The sequence below is a fragment of the Sceloporus occidentalis genome, unplaced genomic scaffold (genome assembly GCF_023333645.1).
Source record: "Sceloporus occidentalis isolate IW3139 unplaced genomic scaffold, rSceOcc1.0.p SCAF_5, whole genome shotgun sequence".
In the NCBI taxonomy this organism is placed as follows: Eukaryota; Metazoa; Chordata; class Lepidosauria; order Squamata; family Phrynosomatidae; genus Sceloporus; species Sceloporus occidentalis.
The window spans coordinates 32,900,446-32,921,156 of NW_028316985.1; positions in this window are offsets into that span (position 1 = coordinate 32,900,446).

Sequence of the window (20,711 nt, forward strand, 5' to 3'; positions counted from 1 at the left end):
TTACATCACAAGTGTGCTAATGGCCATATTTCAAATATCAGAATCAAGTTAGATGTATCATTTTGCATTTCATATATAATTTTTTAAAATACAAGTAGCAATTACTCCCAGGAAGACTGACTGTGGTATCTCAAGAAGAACCCGGTTTTTCTGCAGCATCCCTCTGCAGGAAAAACTGGTTGCTGCCAGCCCTCCCTTTCAGGGAGGTATGTACCAGGCCAATGTTTGGCTACTAGTCCTGAAAAACACCAAAATCAAGACCCAGCAAATGCAAATGAAAACAACCAAGGATGAGGGGGGATTTCCCAGCAGACAATGGATCATTAATTAAATAGATACCCTGAGGCCTTGCCATTCGAAAACAGACCAACACAGAGGTTAACACGTAAATCACTTCCTCTCAGCCAAGGGTCACACAGTATATAGACAGCATTCTCTGAAGATGCCAGGCACAGATGCTGGTGAAAGATCAGGAATAAACTCTTCCAGAACATGGCCACATAGCCCCCTCCCCCCAAAAAAAACCTTCAAAAAACTATAGTTTCATTTTTTTTTAAAGGAACAGAACCTGGATCTTCAAATTTCTAACCTAAAACTGCTAAATGACATTGGCTGTCTAAATGACACTGGGATGTGTGAATGATAAAGACTGTGACTGAAATAGGGACAGTAACTTTTAAAGGACTGATTTTCACCCAGACCTCAGCAGAGGATGAAAGGATAAACTTCCCCTCTCTGTATGCTACAATCACAATAATGATCAGTCTTCCTGGGAGTAATTGCTACTTGTATTTTTAAAAATTATATATGAAATGCAAAATGATACATGTAACTTGATTCTGATATTTGAAATGTGGCTATCATGCCTTAACGGAATGTGGAAGAGGATTATCCCTGGTTTGAAAATGTATAATATGTATAACCTGATAGCATTCACTAGGTTATGTGCTGTTTTAACTTGGGGAGGCTTTGTCTTTAAAGGCATTATGGAAGAATTTTAAATAAATAAATTGCTAATCAAAATATTCTAGCAATGGTCTAAATGTGGAGGTAAACCTGCCCTGAATGAAATGGCATAGGATCTTCAGAAACAGGAAAGGAAAATTAATCACATTGTGGTGTATTCTGGAACTGGTTTTTCCAGGTATAGAGTTGAGTGCTGAGGGAGTAGGAGGTGTGGGATGTTAAACATGAAACCATAACAGGGAGGAAAATATATATGAGTGCATTAAATCTAGAGAACTATGCCAATTCTAAAAATTCAGAGTTTTTTTAAAAAATCAGTAACAGCCCAAACCATTCCTCTTTCCAGCATCTGGATGTACTCTGGATTGATGCAGGAAATATAATATGGAGTAGGATGCCATTACCCTGAATATACAAAAATACTAAGAAGCTTTGTACGTTCTGAGAACACAACCACAAACATTCCACAGTGGATAGAACAGTGCTCCGCAAGTAATTTCTGCTGTACTGTTCAAGCTGTACAACATTTATGAAGATTAACAGTAACATCAATCCATCTGAATATTGTGTAAGAAAATAAGTCCATATGCATGCTTGTTTAAAAAGAAAATAAGAAGGAATAGCGGTGGGGACATGTGGGGGGGATACTTCCTAGCTAGGATACCACTATCAGAAAAACTCATTCAGTTTTAAGTTATTCCATAATATGAGAGCACTATAGCACAAAGAAAATACAGAAAATACTTGGTATCTTCTGGAGTTTGGTTCCAGGATCCCCCATGGATACCAAAATTCATGGCTGCCCAAGTCGCATTAATTTTGCATAGCAAAATGGTGCCCTTATATAAAATGACAAAATCAAAATTCAACTTTTGGAATTAATATTTTAAAAAATATTTTCAAACTGTGGGTGGTTGAATCCATGGATAAAGAATCGGTGGATATAGAGGGCCAACTGTATAAATCCAGAACAGGTCCAAAATGTTTTAGAGAACAAGATGGCACCCTCTCTTATTCTTTGTAAAAAAGCTGGTTGAATTTGCAGCTGAATCTTTCTTCTGGTATTGGAAGTGAAACCTCCACTACCCTAGGAGGCAGTGGATTAAGGGACATAGAGCAAGTTGCATGACACACAGGCTACATCCACACTGCAGAAATAATCCAGTTTGACACCACTTTAACTGCCATGGCTCAATGCTAGGGAATCCTGGGAACAGTAGTTTACTATGGCATCAGAGCTCTTTGCTAGGGAAAGCTAAATGTCTCACAAAACTACAGTTCTCAGAATTCCTTAGCATTGAAACATGGCTCTTAAAGAGATGTCAAATTGGATTATTTCTGCAGTGCAGACAGTCAAACAGCACCCTCTCTTCTGTAATACATTGGTGCTGGCTCCCAACATCTGTCAGCCATGGTAATAGTCTCACTCTAACTAATGCTATGGCATGTATTGGTTTATGTGTGCATATTAGAAAGCATCAGATTTATGTACCCTGGAGCAGATTTGCCACCCCACTGGCCTGGATGTCACCAGTAATTATTCGGTAGCACAGTGATACGTTTTGAGGTGCAGAAGCTGCTCATGATAGTCCCCAAAGCCAGAACTCCAACAAAAATCTATAGTTCTGTCCCAACAGAGCTTGAAAATTACTTTTTTGGCCAAAAAAGAAAAAAAAAATCCTCTAGTCAACATTGTCACTCATACACTCTATTGTTTGAAGAATCACTCAGAGGCTGAACAGACTGTCCCTTTCAGTACCAGATTGGGGCCAAGGCTACATACCATGGCTTCAAGCTGGCCTTTCCATGGCACAAAAAGGAGCTGAAAAAAGTGGCTCCTTTTTGTGCCGCAGAAATGGCACCATAGCCACTGATACCATGGCTTTTTGGCACTCCTTTGGATGCAGCACCAGGGAAGTGCTGTGACACTGCCCACCATGCAGTGAGGCATGCGGCATTGTACCAGCATGGGGGTGGAGTTGGAGTGTGCATTGTGTGGACACCACACCCTCACTCCACTCTGATGCCAGCCTTTATCGCCGGTCTGTCAAGACTGTCAATTTTTAAGGTCCCATTCATATTAAAAGGTAAAGGTAAAGGTTGTCCCTTGACATGAATGCTCATCTCCGTTACTAAGCCAAAAAGCCAGCATTGTTCGAGGACTGCTCAGGTTGTCATGTGCCAGCATGACTGCACCAAACACTGTTACCTTCCCACTGAACTAGTACCTATTTATCTACTTGCATTTGCATGCTTTGAACTGCTAGATTGGCAGAATCTGGGAGTAGTGATAGGACCTCACCCCATCATGCAGTACTCGGGCCTCGGCTCTAACTGTCTACCTTCCGATCATCAGAATTGGCATCTTAACCACCAAACCATCACATCCCTTTCATATTGCACAATTATAGTTCTATGATTTCTTTTTAACTGCCATGGCAACATCCAATATAATCCCGGGACTTGGCAGGTTTCGGAGGGTACCTTATTTAGACATCTCAGCCAGAGAACGCTCTAGCATTTAACCAAACTACAAACTGCCAGAATCTATAACATGAAGCCATGGCAGTTAAAATTGAATCAGAGTGCTATACTGTATAATGTCAAAGGGCTCTAAGCTAGCCATTTATTTTTATTTTGTTTTTGACTGAAGTTGTTCTGAAATTGATGTTTGGGAAAGAGTCCTAGCTCACAAGTTTTGGCTATGAAGCCAATCTACTTGTCTCCCCAAAGACTGACATCGTAATTCTTCCTGAATTCTTCCTACATCACCTAGTCAAGAAACATTATTTCACCATTTTTATGGGACAGGCTGACTTCATTTCCTTAGAGATGAGAGGTTTCTTCTGCAGAGCTCCATCCAAAGCAGGTATTTGGATTGGTGACCCTGACACAGTGTCACTGTGAATCTGTCATAAAGGCTTTCATTGTGATGACTCATGGGTTTGCCAAATGGGATACTTGGCTACTGTCCTGCATTCTGTTACTGCTCAGTTCTTTTGTAGCCACCAGAAAGCTCAGTGACTTAGAGATGTTACATTGTGATCAACAGATTCCAGGATTGCCACCCAGCATGGCTAATCTGTTGACTGGGGGATATGGTAAATAATAGTCCAAAACTGTGACTTTTCTAGGCACTGAGAAAGCCTGATGTAAACTCTTTCCGGCTTGACAATATGCAGGTTTGGAACCTGGATTACTATCTCCTTACCCACAAACTTTGCTTGCTTGCTCACATATTTGTTTATTTAAAGTTTATAAAAATCTTGTTCCTAGATATTAGGAAAAAAAGACTCCCAGCATAGTTTCTGCATGTGTGTGTATGTGCCTTCAAGTTGCCTGTTGACTTATGGTAACCCCAATGAATTTCTTAGACAAGGAGTGCTCAGAGGTGGTTTTGCCAGTTCCTTCCTCTGAAATATAGCCTACAGCACATGGTATTGGCAGTCTTTCATCCAAGGCTGACCCTGCTTTGCTTCCAAGATCTGATGGGATCTATTGCCTTTAGTTTCTATGTTGTTGTTGTGTGTCTTCAAGTCCTTTCCAAACAATCAATAAAAATGGCTCCTGTCTGTAGGCTAACATGTATAATGTGAAAAGGGGGTTGAAAAGGAGAAAGGGGTTGAAAGAGAAGAGGAATATTTGTGAATTTAAGGAGCTCATATATCCCATATATGCCACTGGTGAAATTAGTGATTCAAACAAGAATTCATGGATATGACGTTTTCCTCTAGCATTTGTTCTATTGATTAATCTGTTAATTTCTGATAAATCACCCTCTCACAGCCCATGTATACCATGTATACTAGCTTAGTCGGTTTTAATATGTAGTTTTTAATCTTACATTGTTTAATCTTGTTTTAAGGGGGGTATTATGTATATATGGATGTATTTTAACCTGTTGTACGCCGTTTGATTGCCTGGCAAAAAGCGAGATAGAAATAAAATTTTTCTTTATTTATTGTTATGCGTCTGATACATTTACAACTTATAGGGTGGACCAGGGACCACATTGGGGGCATATACAACCCCCATTGAATTTGCTGCAATTGTGATAATTAAAGTAAAAGCTATGCCTTTTTCACTAATGGGAGGGATGGATGTCAGAAATGTGTTGCCTACCCATGGAATGAAACACCTTTGGGCTTTGTGAGACATTGTATTTATTTCAGATGCACACATTTATTGAAGTTGTACTGAAATAGGACATTTCCCAGACTCAGAGATTGTCACCATACTCTCCAAGCCCATCTCAGACAACTTTGTGCTGGTTGCTGCTGACCAATCCTAGGTACAAAATGATGCAATTTTGTGTATCCTCTCTCTGCCAATTAAGGGTCCTTTCATACTACACAACAGTGGCACTATGATCCTGTTTCAACTGCCTAGCTATATCCTATGGATTCTTCAGATGTCTAGTTCAGTGAGGTGCTAGAAATCTCTGGCAGAGAATTCTAAATAGCTTTCCTCCCTCAAAGTGAAAATTCCCAGATTCCATTCTCAGAAAGTTGCCATGACAGTTAAAGTAAATCAGAGTGCTATATTTTTGTACTAAGAAAGGGTCCTAAGACAAATTATTTTTTCTTTATCTAACCCAGCATTCTACACCCATCATTTTCCAGTTCAGTGGAACACAGAGGCTAATAGCCATTCCTTCTTTTTTGTCCCTTTTGCTCATTGCAGGTATATTGTCCCTAAACATTGTGTTTCGCTTCTCTGATGCTAAGGATGATGCTTATTTTTCCTAGCAGCCATTGGCAGCAAGACATTCTTTAAATTTTCTACACAGTATATGGAGCAGTGAATTTCAAATCATGGGGATGATTTTGACCATCTGGAAGCCATAGTCCTCCCTTCTTAGGTCCCCTAAGATAGCTTTTGCTGGTTTTCCAGATTTTGTACATTTTCTTCCCAATTATAAAAGTCTAAAATACCTCTCCAGATCCTTTGTTACTGGCAGGAAGAGCTTTAAACTAAAATATGCTGGTATTTTATTTTATTTTTTGATCCCATCCTTTTGCCTTTGACTCCATTGTCAACAGAAGGTGGTTCCGAGAGATTTCTCTGAAACTGAATTTGGGCTGAAACATGTTTCTTTTCCTTGGTATGCAATCTGAAAAAGAATGATTGCTTTTTGCTTGTCATGAACTTGATACCTATTATTTTAATTGGATGACATTCAGAGCAGAGGTGAGCAGACCAGGTTTGATGAATGTCTGCATTTTGGTAGTTTCTCAAGATCTATTAACCAGTCACATGCACAATGGTAAGTGAGATAGGCTTTTGTATCAGTGTCAACTGCTTGCTTCCATGTCAACGAGCCAATCAAATGGTTCGAGGTTTTGCTGGCTTTCACATTATATAATTAACGCAGCCTGACACGTCTTTAACTGTCATGGTTCCATCTTATGTAATCTTGGGATTTGTAGTTTGCCGTGGCACCAGAGCACTCTGACAGGGAAGACTAAATATCTCACAAAACTACAAATCCCCAAACTCCATAGCATTGACCCATGGCAGTTAAAGTGGTATCAAACTGCATTAATTATGCAGTGTAGGTGCAGTCTTCAAATGAGTTATGCAAAATACTGTGAACTATCCCTCCAGTAGGTTCAACACCTTGGATAACTCAGTCAAAATTATAGCCTGAAGATGGTACACAGCCCCACTGACATGGAAGACAATAGCCACCACTGCTCTTTACACTTACCTCCCTATCTACCCGCCAGTTGGATGCCAAATGGTGGCTCAGGTGAGTTTTCTGTATACTTATCTTAAAATCTGCCAATCAGATGCTGACTATAAAATGAGCTGGATGCAGATGCAACGACCTCTGGAGATACCTCTGGAGATATGTCCCACCCAAGAACATGCTTTCATCATCATAACTTAGTCCTCAGCCCTTTCATACACTTACATTTCATATGTAGTTTCCTTACCCCTTTAAACTTTCTTAATTAAATTAACTGGAGTACCTTGGGGGCAGTGGACCTTCATTGGAAATCTTTTAACAGAAGCTGGATGCCTGTCTCTTAGGAGTGCTTTAGCTGTGATTCCTTGCATGGACTAGAACAGATGGAAATTGCATGGCTTTTTATACCAGACAGCCTTCTGGGAGGGAGGTCTGGAGATCGTATTTAAGTTGTTCTTATTCAAACCTCCACTTGCAAATAATCCCAAGATCTGCTAGTAGCAGATACCCTTCTACCTTTTCTAGGGTCAGAAAAAAGCAAATAGTTCCTCTATAATTCTCTCATCATTGTAGTTTATAATCTCACAAGCCTTTTCAATAGCCTTCTCCAGGACAGAATGAATAGAACAGATTCAGTGTGTCTGTTGTTGTGCATTACTGCAGAGACAATTAACATGACTAATTTGTGAAACTGCACTCATGGCTCCATAATTCTTGTCAAAAGAACACAGGCACCATCCTTGATAGGTATGATAGTCTATGCAGGTTTTATAACATGGCTTTCTCCAAATAGTGATGGCAGATGTAGTTTGGGGAGGGTGCTGAGAATTTTGTTTCAGACCATATGTTCCTTCAAGAATGATTGTTCCTAGAGTTCCTTAGAAAGAGGGGATAACTGTTATATTGGTTTTATGTCTGGACACTCCCTGTCAGCCAGAATTTCTTTATCTATCCCTGTCTAAATTTTTGATCTCTTGGCTGATGTGTTCTGTATCCCTTCCCCCACAATTGCTGTAGATTTATAAGGAAGGGCTTTCATGTCAATGGCTTCATTGCAAAGGAGAAATGTATGCTGACTTTTGGTTTAAAGACCTCTGTGAGCAAATGGCTCCCCCTACAGAAGATTCCACAAGCTGCTTGTGGAGACACACCATTAGTGTCCAGCTCTGAGTCCTCACTCTTTAGTTTGAATTTATATTGGCCCCAAACAAATTCCAAAACACTTTACTAACAGTGACCTAAAAAACTCCTTGACATTTATTGATCCCTCTTCACCCATATTTGTCTTCTTGATGTTCAAGATCTACTGGGATTCTCTGGTGTAATCTAGTGATAGAATCATAGAGCTGGAAGAGACCACAAGGGCCATCCAGTCCTTCTGTAGAATCATAGAATCATAGAGTTGGAAGAGACCGCAAGGGCCATCCAGTCCAACCCCCTGCCATGCAGGAAATCCAAATCAAAGCATCCCTGACAGATGGCCATCCAGCCTCTGCTTAAAGATCTCCAAGGAGGGAGACTCCACTACACTCCGAGGGAGTTTGTTCCACTGTTGAACAGCCCTTACTGTCAGGACGTTCCTCCTAATGTTGAGGTGGAATCTCTTTTCCTGGAGCTTGCATCCATTGCTCTGGGTCCTAGTCTCTGGAGCAGCAGAAAACAAGCTTGTTCCCTCCTCAATATGACATCCCTTCAAATATTTAAACAGGGCTATCATATCACCTCTCAACCTTCTTTTCTCTAGGCTAAACATACCCAGCTCCCTAAGTCGTTCCTCATAGGGCATGGTTTCCAGACCTTTCACCATTTTAGTCACCCTCCTTTGGACATGCTCCAGTTTCTCAATGTCCTTTTTAAATTGTGGCGCCCAGAACTGGACACAATATACCAGGTGGGGCCTGACCAGAGCAGAATATAGTGGCATTATTACTTTCCTTGATCTAGACACTATACTTCTATTGATGCAGCCTAAAATCGCATTGACCTTGTTAGCTGCCGCATCGCACTGTTGACTCATGTTCAACTTGTGGTCTACTTGGACTCCTAGATCCCTTTCACATGTTGTCTCCTTAAGCAAGGTGTCTCCCATCCTATATCTGTGCATTTCATTATTCCGCCCTAAGTGCAGTACCTTACATTTCTCCCCGTTGACGTTCATTTTGTTAGCTGTGGCCCAGCTTTCTAGTCTATTCAAGTCATTTTGAATTTTGATCCTGTCCTCTGGAGTATTAGCTATTCCTCCTAATTTGGTGTCATCTGCAAATTTGATAAGTATGTCCCCAATTCTGTCATCCAAGTCATTGATAAAGATGTTGAACAGTACTGGCCCTAGGACAGAGCCCTGTGGGACCCCACTGGTCACTTCTCTCCAGGATGAAAAGGAGCCATTGTTGAGCACCCTTTGGGTTTGTCTGGTCAACCAATTACAAATCCACGTAACAGTTGCCTTGCCTAGCCCACATTTTACAAGCTTGTTTGCAAGAATGTCATGGGGAACTTTGTCCAAGGCCTTACTGAAATCAAGATAGATTATATCCACAGCATTCCCTTCATCTAACAAGCTGGTAACTTTATCAAAGAATGAGACAAGATTTGTCTGGCATGACTTCTTTCTCTGAAACCCGTGTTGACTTTTTGTGATTGTGGCATTGCTTTCTAGATGTTCACAGACTCTCTTTTTAATGATCTGCTCCAGAATCTTTCCTGGGATTGATAACTGAACGATAATTGTTTGGATCCTCTTTTTTTCCCTTTTTGAAGATGGGGACAACATTTGCCATCCTCCAGTCTGCTGGCACTTCTCCTGTTCTCCAGGAGTTTTTAAAGATTATTGCCAATGGCTCCGATATTACATTTGCCAGTTCTTTTAATACAGGAATACACAATCAAAGCATTCCCGATAGATGGCCATCCAGCCTCTGTTCAAAAACCTTCAAAGAAGGAGACTCCACCACATCCTAAGGCAGCATATTCCATGCTCAAACAACTGTTACTATCAGGAAGTGCTTCCAAACGTTTAGGTGGAATCTTTTTTCCTGTAGTTTGACTCTATTGCTCTGTGTCTCTGGAGCAGCAGAAAACAAGCTTGCTGCTTCTTCAATATGACATCCTTTTTAAACATAACTATACTGTCACCTCTTAACCATCTCTTCTCCAGGCTAAACATACCCATCTCTCTAAGCCACATTTAATTAAATACACCTGCACAGCAGTGGCTGGTAACATATCCACCCTTAGATTTAATCTGAACTTTATAAGAGCAATCCAAAGTGGAGAACCTATTTTGGAGGACATGGTTCAACATTATGTCCCCATTATGAGAGTGACTCTAGAGGAAATTAGAGGTATTTGGGTTTGTCAGGAGACAGGAATCTGTGGAGGAAGTGGCCTCTAGCTTCAGTGAAGTTGACCACACCTGCCTTAAAGAGTCAGAATACAGATTTCTGCCACCACCCATGTAGTCCATGTGGACCAAAGCTAGGTGTCTTTTACAGCTTTGTAGAAGGTTCAACAGGCGAGACTTGGAACAATAGGATTCAAAGGGATTCAAAGTTCAAAGGGACCACAAAGACCACCTAGCCCAACCCTCTGCCATGCTGGGACACAGAAGTGAAGCACTACTAAAAGAAGGCCATTCAACTTCTGTTTTAAGATCTCCAAAGAAGGAGATTTCACCACTCTCTGATACAATCTATTCCACTGTCATAGAATCATAAGAGCTGAAAGAGATCTCAAGGGTCATCCAGTCCAAACACCTGCTATGCAGGAATACACAACCAAAGCACCCCTGACAGATGGTGCAACCTCTGTTTGAAAACCACCAAAGAACTCCACCACACTGGTGACAGTGTTTCACTGACAAACAGCTCTTACTGTTAGGAAGTTCCTCCTAATGTTGATGTAGAATCTCCTTTCCTGTATCTTGCACCAATTGTTCTGCATCCTAGTCTCTGGAGCAGCAGAAACCAAGCTTGCTCCATCCAGAGACTAGGACATAGAACAATGGATATCAAACAGCACTTATAGTAAAGAAGCTGTTGTTCCACAACAGAGAGTGTGACACAATTTCTTCCTTTCATACACCTGTTTATGACTCACATCCTCTGCCTATAAAAGAGAAGCACTCTTAGGGCTCCTCCAGACAGCTAACAGTTCTGGTAAATGTTGAGCTGTTCTGTGCCTCAGTAGCATGCCTCACAGTAGTTGTTCCCATTCCACATCCAGGGGTTGTGTCCTTCCCCCCCCTGCTTGAAGTGGTGTGGGCAATGTTTCTTCCTCGCCAAAGAAAGATGATGGAAGGAAAGTCAGAGGAGAATCTCAGTGGGAAAGGTGACTCCTCATTGAAGACATTATCTGTGGGATCACCTGTACAGAAGTACAGGAGGAACCAAGACAATCAAGACAGATGTGGGACTTTACTCCTGTCTGCATCAAAAAGTCTTTGTGGAGGGGGGGGGGGGGCTTTCCTGCCCTGAGTTTTAAAACTCACGAGGAATAGACCAGGACAGGAGCTATGGTGATTGGATTTTTAAAAAGAGAGCTAGATACCTACAGGTAGAACTCCCACCTGATCCTGACGGTTTTTCTCAATCTGAATAATACCTAAGTGACATAGTTAGCTATTCCTCCCCCTGCCCCACCCAGGGCAATCTTGTATCCATTTAAAAGCATCACAGTTGTCACAAATTCAACAAGTACAACTTTCTCCCACACCAGTGAAAGTGGGCAGAAGCAGCACCATGAGCTAAATTTTCTGCTTGAAGAGCACTTACTTGAGCCTTATCAACAAAAACAATGACAACTCCAGAAGAAGTTCCAAGCTTGCTTTCTTAAAGGGAGCCAAGGCATCCAGCCATGCAATGCTACCATGATCGTTTATGTGATATGAATGAACACATGCTCCATAGAAAACAATAGCTGTATGAGCCTGTGCTGTTTTTGTTGGATGTGACTGTGATTGTAGGGCTACCAAGTCAGGACTTTCCTAGGCCCTGACATTTTGGCACTGAAAGCTCAGGCCTAGGGATGTTCCATTATGATGTCATAATGGGATAGAGTGGTAAAATTATAAATTAATGAATATAATATAAATTGATGTCAGAGCTATCAGTGAAATGGCAAGTCTTGCTAGAAATATAGTAATGTAAATATTTATATATACAGTAATTTGCTTGGATTTACAGTAAGGAGCTATTAACTTTTGTGTGTTTGTTTGTTTTCAATACAACATGACCATACAGTATATTACTACGACGCGGAAAATGGATTACTGAAGTTACAGGAAGTTCTGTTTTGAATACATGTCACCAAATGTCTAAGGTCATATGAATCAGACTAGTGATCTCTAACAATGTATACGAATATGTATTCGATATAACTGTGTGTTATTTTATTTGATGTATATGTATACTTTGTACGTTTACATGTTTCATTCCCAATGTTCTCATTCCTATTTGTTTTCCTGTTTTGTATGTTGCTATTATAAAACAATAAAATCTATATATAAAAAAACACCAGCCAGGGCTCAGGCTCGACTCAGGCTTGCATCTTTCCAAGGTTGCTAAAATGGGTACCTAGCTTGTTGGGAGCAATTAGCTTACAGTTGTAAACCACTTGGGGGCCATTCCCACTGGGCATATAACACGACGTATATCACTGCGATTCTGACTCGGATTTTTTTCTCTGAGTCGTAACCAAATCTCACCCATCGTTTCCATTAAAAATGAGTGCAAACAGACCAGGTTTTTTACCTCTGTTTTCATTCCCATTGGTATTTTCCCTGTGGTAATTTGAAGCGGGTTATTTTGCTCCCCGTTCCCATTGCCCTTCTGGAACCTCTTTGTTTTTAAAGCAGCTGTTAATCAAGCGCCTAAGCACTTGACGTCACAACCAGTCAGTCGCTTAGGTGCTTTTTTCCTCAGGGAAAGGGAAAAGGGAGTCTCTATTCCCCTCAAATCCCTTTGAGTCCCAGGCTCTTCTGTTTCTTCCCATAGTCCCTCTGGGAAAGAGAGAAGGAGCCTCTATTCCCCCCAAATCCCTTTGCGTCCCAGGCTCTTCTGTGTCTTCCCATAGTCCCTCTGGGAAAGAGAGAAGGAGCCTCTATTCCCCCCAAATCCCTTTGCGTCCCAGGCTCTTCTGTGTCTTCCCATAGTTCCTCTGGGAAAGAGAGAAGGAGCCTCTATTCCCCCCAAGTCCCTTTGTGTCCCGAATCACTCCCAGGGCTGTCTGGGGGGCGATCAAGCAGGCATGTACTGCAAAGCCCATCTGCTGCTCAGGCGCTCAGGCAGAGGCAAAAAAGAAAAAAAGAAAAAACAATAATTAAAAATGGTGTTCAATGGTCTCACATCGGTCAGTGAACATGGAGCAGGGGGAAGGTTGCAGGGGGTGTAATGTGTTTACTGCATTTGGAGGTCAATGTAGCGTGATCGCCTTACCCTGCTTCCCAATCCACTGGGGGAAAGGCTATGCGAATGGAAGAAAATGGCACTGGCAATGCAGGAAAGAGAACAAACAGTTGATACCCTCAGGCCAGCCCCTTGAGCACTGCTCCTCCATCCCCAAGTTCCCGACTCAGACACCCTTGTCGTTCCCATTCATTTGCTCTGAATCAGACTCAGGAGGCTCAAGAAAAACCTCTAAAAATGTGCACCCTTTTTAAACCGGTTTATCCACCACTGATTCGGGTTTTCCAAGGAAAAATCAAATACATGGGGATTAGATCTGAATTCCTATGGGAACGAAATCGGTGCAATGAGGATCGAATGCACGCTTAAATGGGAATGATGCACCCATAATTCGATTCTTGATGCGTGTTATAAGCCAGTGGGAATGGGGCCTGAGAGTGATGGGAGATGTTACAAGGGGCAGTCTCTGGAGATGTCAATAAGCATCATACACAAAGCATTAACCACACTTTCAGAGAGTGTGCCATTTAAATAAAAAAATTAACCTGTCCAATAAATAATGAAAATATATATACAAGGATACGCACGCGCACACGCGCACACACACACACACAATTTTCAAGACACTGCTCTCACCCTGAGATTCCTCCCCCTCCTCTTGATAACCAGAGAAGAGGATCCAGGCCCTGAGATCTGGGAACCTTATGTGGGTGACATGTGAACCATAGGCTCTGCATGAAGCTGTTGCATAGTCCATGCTTCAGAAGGTGTATGACAGCTGGTTTTTGTGAGCAAATATTTACATATCTTCCACTCATATGAGCTCATGAGTGTTTTTGCTGCTCTACTGCATCTCCAGAAGAGCTGTCTGCTTTGGGTGAAGGTGGGGCCTCCTTCCTCTGAAACATGAACCCCCAGAGCATCAATCCTCTCTTCCCTTTTTCCCTTCAAAAGCTTGCCCTCTGGATCCTCTAATTTTATTTCAGAGGGAACCAGTGTGTGACAGATCCTTTGCCACGTCAGAATCACTGCCCAGTGCTCACTGCAGGAAGCATGCTTTTGAGGCACTGCAGACTGCAGTGTTCTGAGATAGCAAAAGTGCAGTCTGCACAAGCGATTAAAATGCATCACTTTGTTAACAGGCACTATGTGGTGACAGCTCAATCCACTCCACCACTAGTCCTTCCCCAAACACACACACACAAACACAAAAAAAGAAACAGCATGAGAGAGCACTTTCCTCTTTGGATCTCTTTAATCCCAGCAAAGATCTTTCTCAAAGATACTTCTGCACTGTGGCTGGGGAGGCTACAAAGGCAATGTGTGTGGAAGGAGACGTGACTGATTAGTTTGGTGGGTACAGTCAGCAAAATGTGTGCAACGTGTGGTGTGGATGTGTGCATGTGTGCATGTGCATGGGTGGACCTTGTTTGCATAGGAGGACAATGTGTTTGGGCTCTTTGCATGGGCAGGAGTGATGATGGGACAGCTAAGGGTTTAACTGGGTGGTCGCAAAAAGAGTGCCATGACATCCTTTCTGCAGCAGGCAGGCCAGCAAACAGGGATTTGCTTTTGCCTATAAAATGTGACAACTGCAGGGAGGAGGGACTTGTTTCTAAGCAATCGGGCCCTGATCAAACAACAACTAAGGAGAAGCAGAGACACTGCAGGGGCTGCTACAGCTGGTTGCAGTGAGCCTTATTTGCTAATCATGATGAAAACAGAAAAACTTTGCATTCTGAAGGGTCTGAAATCCTTCTCTCTCGCTGCCTCTGGGCTTGGGATAGGAAAAATAAATCCATTTCCACTTTGAATTAGAACAGATACCTTCAGATATGTTTAGAATGCAACTCTAATGCTGCTGCTATAGTTGCGTGTGTATGTGGTCCTCTGCTGTCATCCCCATCACTATTTCTCCTGCACACTGCGCAAGCCTGAAAAGCTTGTCAAGGCTGCTTAACCTGCAGGAGCAGAAAGCAGTTAAGAATTGTATTTAGGGTCAAGAATGGTCAATGAATTTCAACAGGGGTAGGATCAGAGCCTGAGAAAGTTTTTCCAAAAATAATATTTCCCAGAATCCTATAGGCAGCCAGGTTGGCTGTGGAATTCTGGGAACTGTCATACAACCCAAAGTAATGTTTCCAAGTTCTAGACTCATGTTACCAGATTCCCTTCCCAAATCAAGAAAATGTGGCTGAGAGTCCCAACATCAACCCCATGCTGCCATGTGGGAACTGCTAGTTCAGCCTACATGAGAGTGTGCTGTATCTCAGAAGCTTGAAGGACAGAGATTTCCACACAAATTGAGAAGTAAATCCCACCAAACCTGATAAGTCTTACCTCTAAGGCCCTTATCACACGTGGGGGGTTTGCAGCTGAGATCCACAGTCACTCCTGTTCTAGCAACGTGCAAAATGATGTTTTTTCACACCAGATCCAGAGTCACTCCTGTCTGGCAATGCAAATTCACGTTAAAACGTGATGTTTTACCACACCTGGTTGCCTTTCCGTGCTCCTTCCAAATCGAGGGGGAAGCAGAGTCAGTTCAATTCCAAGCAAGTCATGTGATGCGGATTCAAGCAAAGTGGAGTGAGTGCACATTGTATTACCACACTAGTGCATACCATGCAGATTCAACTTGATTCGAATTGGGACCCTTGCACATGCTCAGTGGGGGTCTGAACGCATCCTGAACCTTTGCACTTCTGGGGTGAAGAAGGGAGCCTGGTTCCACTTTCACGTGAATGACAGCCTCATGTGAATGACTCCCTTCTATTTTCCCATCCATGGCAGTCAAATTCAAATGGGTCCTCCAGCACCCATCCATTTCAGCCACATCTACATCTATCCTCCTGTCATTCTCCTCATCTATTTCAGCTATATCTACATCTATTTTCCTGTTATTCTCCTCATCCATTTCAGCCACATCTATATCTAGCCTCCATGTCAGAGCCCCCATCCATTTATTATTAAGGAATTATTATTATTATTATTATTCACTGCAAAATAATCAGTGTAGAAGCTGCAGGTTTACTTGGAAGTAAATCCTTTGGATCTGAAGGAGACCCATTTTGGAGGATTGCAGAAATGATCTGGTTTTCCTTATTCTCCATGCTCCCTAAAGTACCACATCCCTGAATCCAATCCATTCTCCTTAACTTTGTAACAGTTGCCTTCTCTTAGGTTGCATCTGCACTGGGAAATAATCTGGTTCAACTCCACTTTCACTGTCCTGGCTCAGTGCTATGGAATTCTGGGAACTGTAGTGTCCTGAGACATTGAGCCTTGTCTGCCAGAGAGCTCAGGTGCCTCAGCAAACTAATAAAAATAAATTATTATTATTATTAATAATATTTTAAAAAATTAAAATTATAATTATTCTCCATGCTCCCTAAAATACCACCTCCCTGAATCCAATCCACTCTCCTTCCCTTTGTAAAAGTTTCCTCCGGTTTAACTCCACTTTCATTGTCCTGGCACAGTGCTATGGAATTCTGGGAGTTGGAGTTTGTTGTGGGGTCCTTGGCTTGAGCCTATGGAATTCTGGGAGCTGGAGTTTGTTGCTCCCCCCAGCCTCCCATCTCTCCTCCCAGCCTCCTGTTCATTACCTCCATCCCTGTCATCTACCCTTCCAAGCAACGAAAGCAATTGGGGCAAAATTCCAGCACAGCATCATGGAAATTTGCCTCTTTGGAGGTTTCGGGGGTGGGGGGGGTGTACTGGGATGGAAGCAAAGTTGCATTCCACACCAGACCAATTCAGAGTGAAATCCAAGTGAGCTTGAATGCCAATTCTGTGAATTCACTTTTGTACCGAATTCACCAAAATGAGGAGGCACTTTGGATTCACTGTGGAAACGCCACGGAAGGAGCTTCCATAGAAATGAATTGCATGTGATAACACATTCACGTTATGACGTGAATCCGCATCGTTGGACCCGCAGTCACTCCAGATCTGAGCTGAAAAATCTCCAAAAAGCTCTGTGTGATATACTCCTAAGTAAAGTCAGATTTACCAGATTAAGGACAGCCTCAAAGATTGCAGGTGCATTCATATACTGCACCACTGTAGCAATCTGATACCATTTAAACTGCCATTACACAGTCCGGTGGGTCCCTGGATTTGTAGTGTGGACTGATGAGTGACTTAGAATTTTCAGTTTAGAGAGATTTATTGACTGATAGGACTATAATGCAACATGATATTTCATCCCCTCAGCATGTTGCCTCATGTTGAATGTTCCTCAGCACAGGAATTATTATTATTATTATTATTATTATTATTATTATTATTATTATCATTATTATCCTACCTTCTTTCCATTACAGGGACTCAAGGTGGCTAACAAAATTTACCATCTGCTGTACACAGGTATATATGCCTAAAGCACTCCTGAAAAGATAGCCATCAAACTTCTTTTTAAAAACCTCCAGAGAAGAAGAGTCCATCACCCTCCAAGGCAGCCCATTCCATTATGTTGCAGTTAAAAACTAATGTTTAGGTGGAGTCTCATTTTTTGTAATTTGAATTGATTCTTGTTCTAGTTTCTGGAAATGCAGAAAACAAGCTTGCTTCATTATCTACATGACTGTGCTACAGTTATTTACAAATGGCTACCAAATCAACTCCCAAATAGAGTCCATTCCTATGGTTACTTTTAATGAGAACAATAAAAAAGATAGTGATAAGCTAATTTGGGCATCATAATTTTCAGATCTTGGAAGGAACTACTTACAAAAATGGATAGCCCATGGAGAGAATGAGGTATGTGAGTGTACTTCTCACAATGATTTCAGGGTGAGATAACTTCTTACCCAAGCTATGAGCCAGCATTAGTGTCAAACAGTAAACTGCTTGTTGTTAGGGTTTTTTTTCTCTACAAGAACTATAGGATAACCTAGTATGTTACAATTTTAGCAAAAACAGATATAACTACACCTGTCCCTCTACATTTGCAGTTTTGACTTTTGTGGATTTGATTATTCACAGATTTTATTAATATATTCTCTCTAGGAATATCTAGGTCCTCCAGAACAACTCTATGGTCATCTTTAACAAAAAGTCGCACTGAAGGACCTACAGAGAGAACTCCACTAGGCATTTGTAGCTCCTCCAGTGCAATTCTATGGTTAATGTCTGGCAGATGTTAACCACAGAGTTGCATTGGAGGAACTAGAAATCCCTAGAGAGGTGTTCTCTCAGGTAAAAACATAGTGTTGTTGTTATTTGCAGTTTTCCACATTCACAGGGATCCTGTGCTCCTAACCCCAATGAGTGTGGAGGGATGAGTGCATTTAAAAAATCACAAATATCGCACAATTCAGGTACTGGCTTATGCTGTGTCTTATGGTGCAACATTCAGGTTAAAACAAAACAAAACCCTGAACAACTTTGAGAAATGGGAAAGTAAACCCTGTCAATATAATGGTATCCAGCTAATTTGGGGGAAAGTGCTTGGAACTGTAATTATAAAGTCTTAGCCTAAATCTTACTTTTACTAGACCAGATTAGATTTATTGAAACAATGAGCTCAGTCTGTGTGCTGATTGACTCACAGTTAAATAATAATAATAATAATAATAATAATAATAATAATAATATATTTATTTATTTATATCCCGCTTCTCCCTTCTGGGATCTAAAAAAACGATTCTGTGGGTTTAGGTAGGACTAACTAAAAGGATATAGGCCACTACTTTCTGAAAGTTATTCTCCTAAACTCTGCTAATATGATCTTTAATGAATAGAAACCGATCAATGTTTACAGGTAAACAATCCCACAATTACTGTGCCTGTTGGAAAAAGTGACATTTGGAAGTGGCCTTGAAACTGCAAGACTTTTGATTGCGTATTCCCTTCTAATCGTGTCTCATTGCTTCAAACCTTTTTCTCCCTCATTCTCTGCATGGACCTTTTCTTTCCCTTCCTTCCTGTTTCCTAAAGCCCCCTCTGGAGAATGATGCCCAGAATCACACACAGGAGGACTCTGAATTGAAGCCAGTCTGTGTAGCTTAGCAACGGCATGTATAGAAAAGTTCAAGGTGTGGGGGTGAAGGAAAGCCATATGCCAGCACTTAGAGAAGCATAGTAAACCTGAAGAAAACATATACGCACATTCTATCACTCATTCGCCCACACTCTGTTATCCTTTGCCATAGTCTCTCCTTTATGTTCCATGAAAGAAATATACCTTGTATCTGAAGGTCCTGCCTTACATTGTTGAATGACAGGCAGAAATTCAGCACATAGAGCTTTTTTTTTTTTTGGGGGGGGGGTAGGTAGGGATGAAAGAAATTGCTGGGAAATCCATGACTAATTTGGAGGGTTCTGACTCCACTTTGGGCAAAAGAGCTTTTGAAATGTTGAAGAGGTTTAAAGGAACACTGATGGGAGAAATCAAAGAATTTGAGTGTGCTTGCATGCTTACACCTGGCATTCACACTTATCCCTTCATCTCTCCAATAGTTTCCTGTTGTGAAGCTTTCAAAGGCAGAGGTGCCTTGAAAAAGGAGAAATAGTGGTAACACATCTGCATTTGAAGTACAGAAATACACATATATTCTCAAGGCTTGCCCAAAAGAATCTCATCTTTCAGCTATTGATTGGTAAGAACGTTAAGTGTTCTCTGAATCAGAGGGCCTTCTCAATGGTCCCAGCAGCAGCTGGCTGCTTCCATGTAAGGTTGCCAGGTGAAAAATTGTTATAGGGCTCCTGTATCTTAAATGGTTGTGTGGAAGACAGATGGTCATGCAAGATCTAGCCCCTTCCATGCAACCAGTAAAGGAGACCTATTCTACTTTTCTATTCTGGCAACTCTACTTTCATGCCAGTGAAGTGTTAAATCTGGTCTGGGTTTTTATTCAGATTTTAAAGGAGCTTTCCATGCTTTTGAAGCTATTCTCATAATTTGGGAATAAAACTTAGATCCTTTGGGGGTTTTTTGCAGGGGGAAGGGGGGAGCTGATGTTGTTCATAATGTATGCCAGCTTATAGAAAATGGAGAGGGTACATCTCCTTGACCTTCCACTGTTGCCCAACTGTAATATACACTAGTACTACTCAAAGTTGTGGTCCATGGCCCAGTGCTGTTACAACAAACTGGTAAGGAAGGCTGGCATTATTATATTCATGCAGCAGGGTGAGTTCAATACAAGCCAGGGCTCACGCTCAACTCAGGCTTGCATCCTTTCAAGGTCGCTAAAATGAGTACCCAGCTTGTTGGGGGTAATTAGCTTACAGTTATAGACCGCTTAGAGACTGCTTAGGTCTGCTTAGGTGGTATGAAGCGGTATATAAATGAAGCTGCTTGCTGCTATTAAGCCAGCCTAAAATTTCTCCACCTCAGTGATCCACGCTGCTATAAGGAAACAATACCAGAAAAGAGGGGTGAGGTGAACCAGGCATTCCCTTGTCTGTAACTCCAACTGTATTCCTACAGAAATCTGGGAAAACATAATTTTTGTGAGCACAGCTCCCAGAATCTCCAACTCTGATACCATGGACCACATTTGTGCCACGATGATGATGGGTTAAGGCCTCCTTGAACTAACTGGGATGTTCTTCTAGCCATTCACGGTTATCCTCCTTTAATTAGGACTGGGATGTATTTCTAATTAAAGAGGGATAACAGTGCACGTCTAGTTTATTAA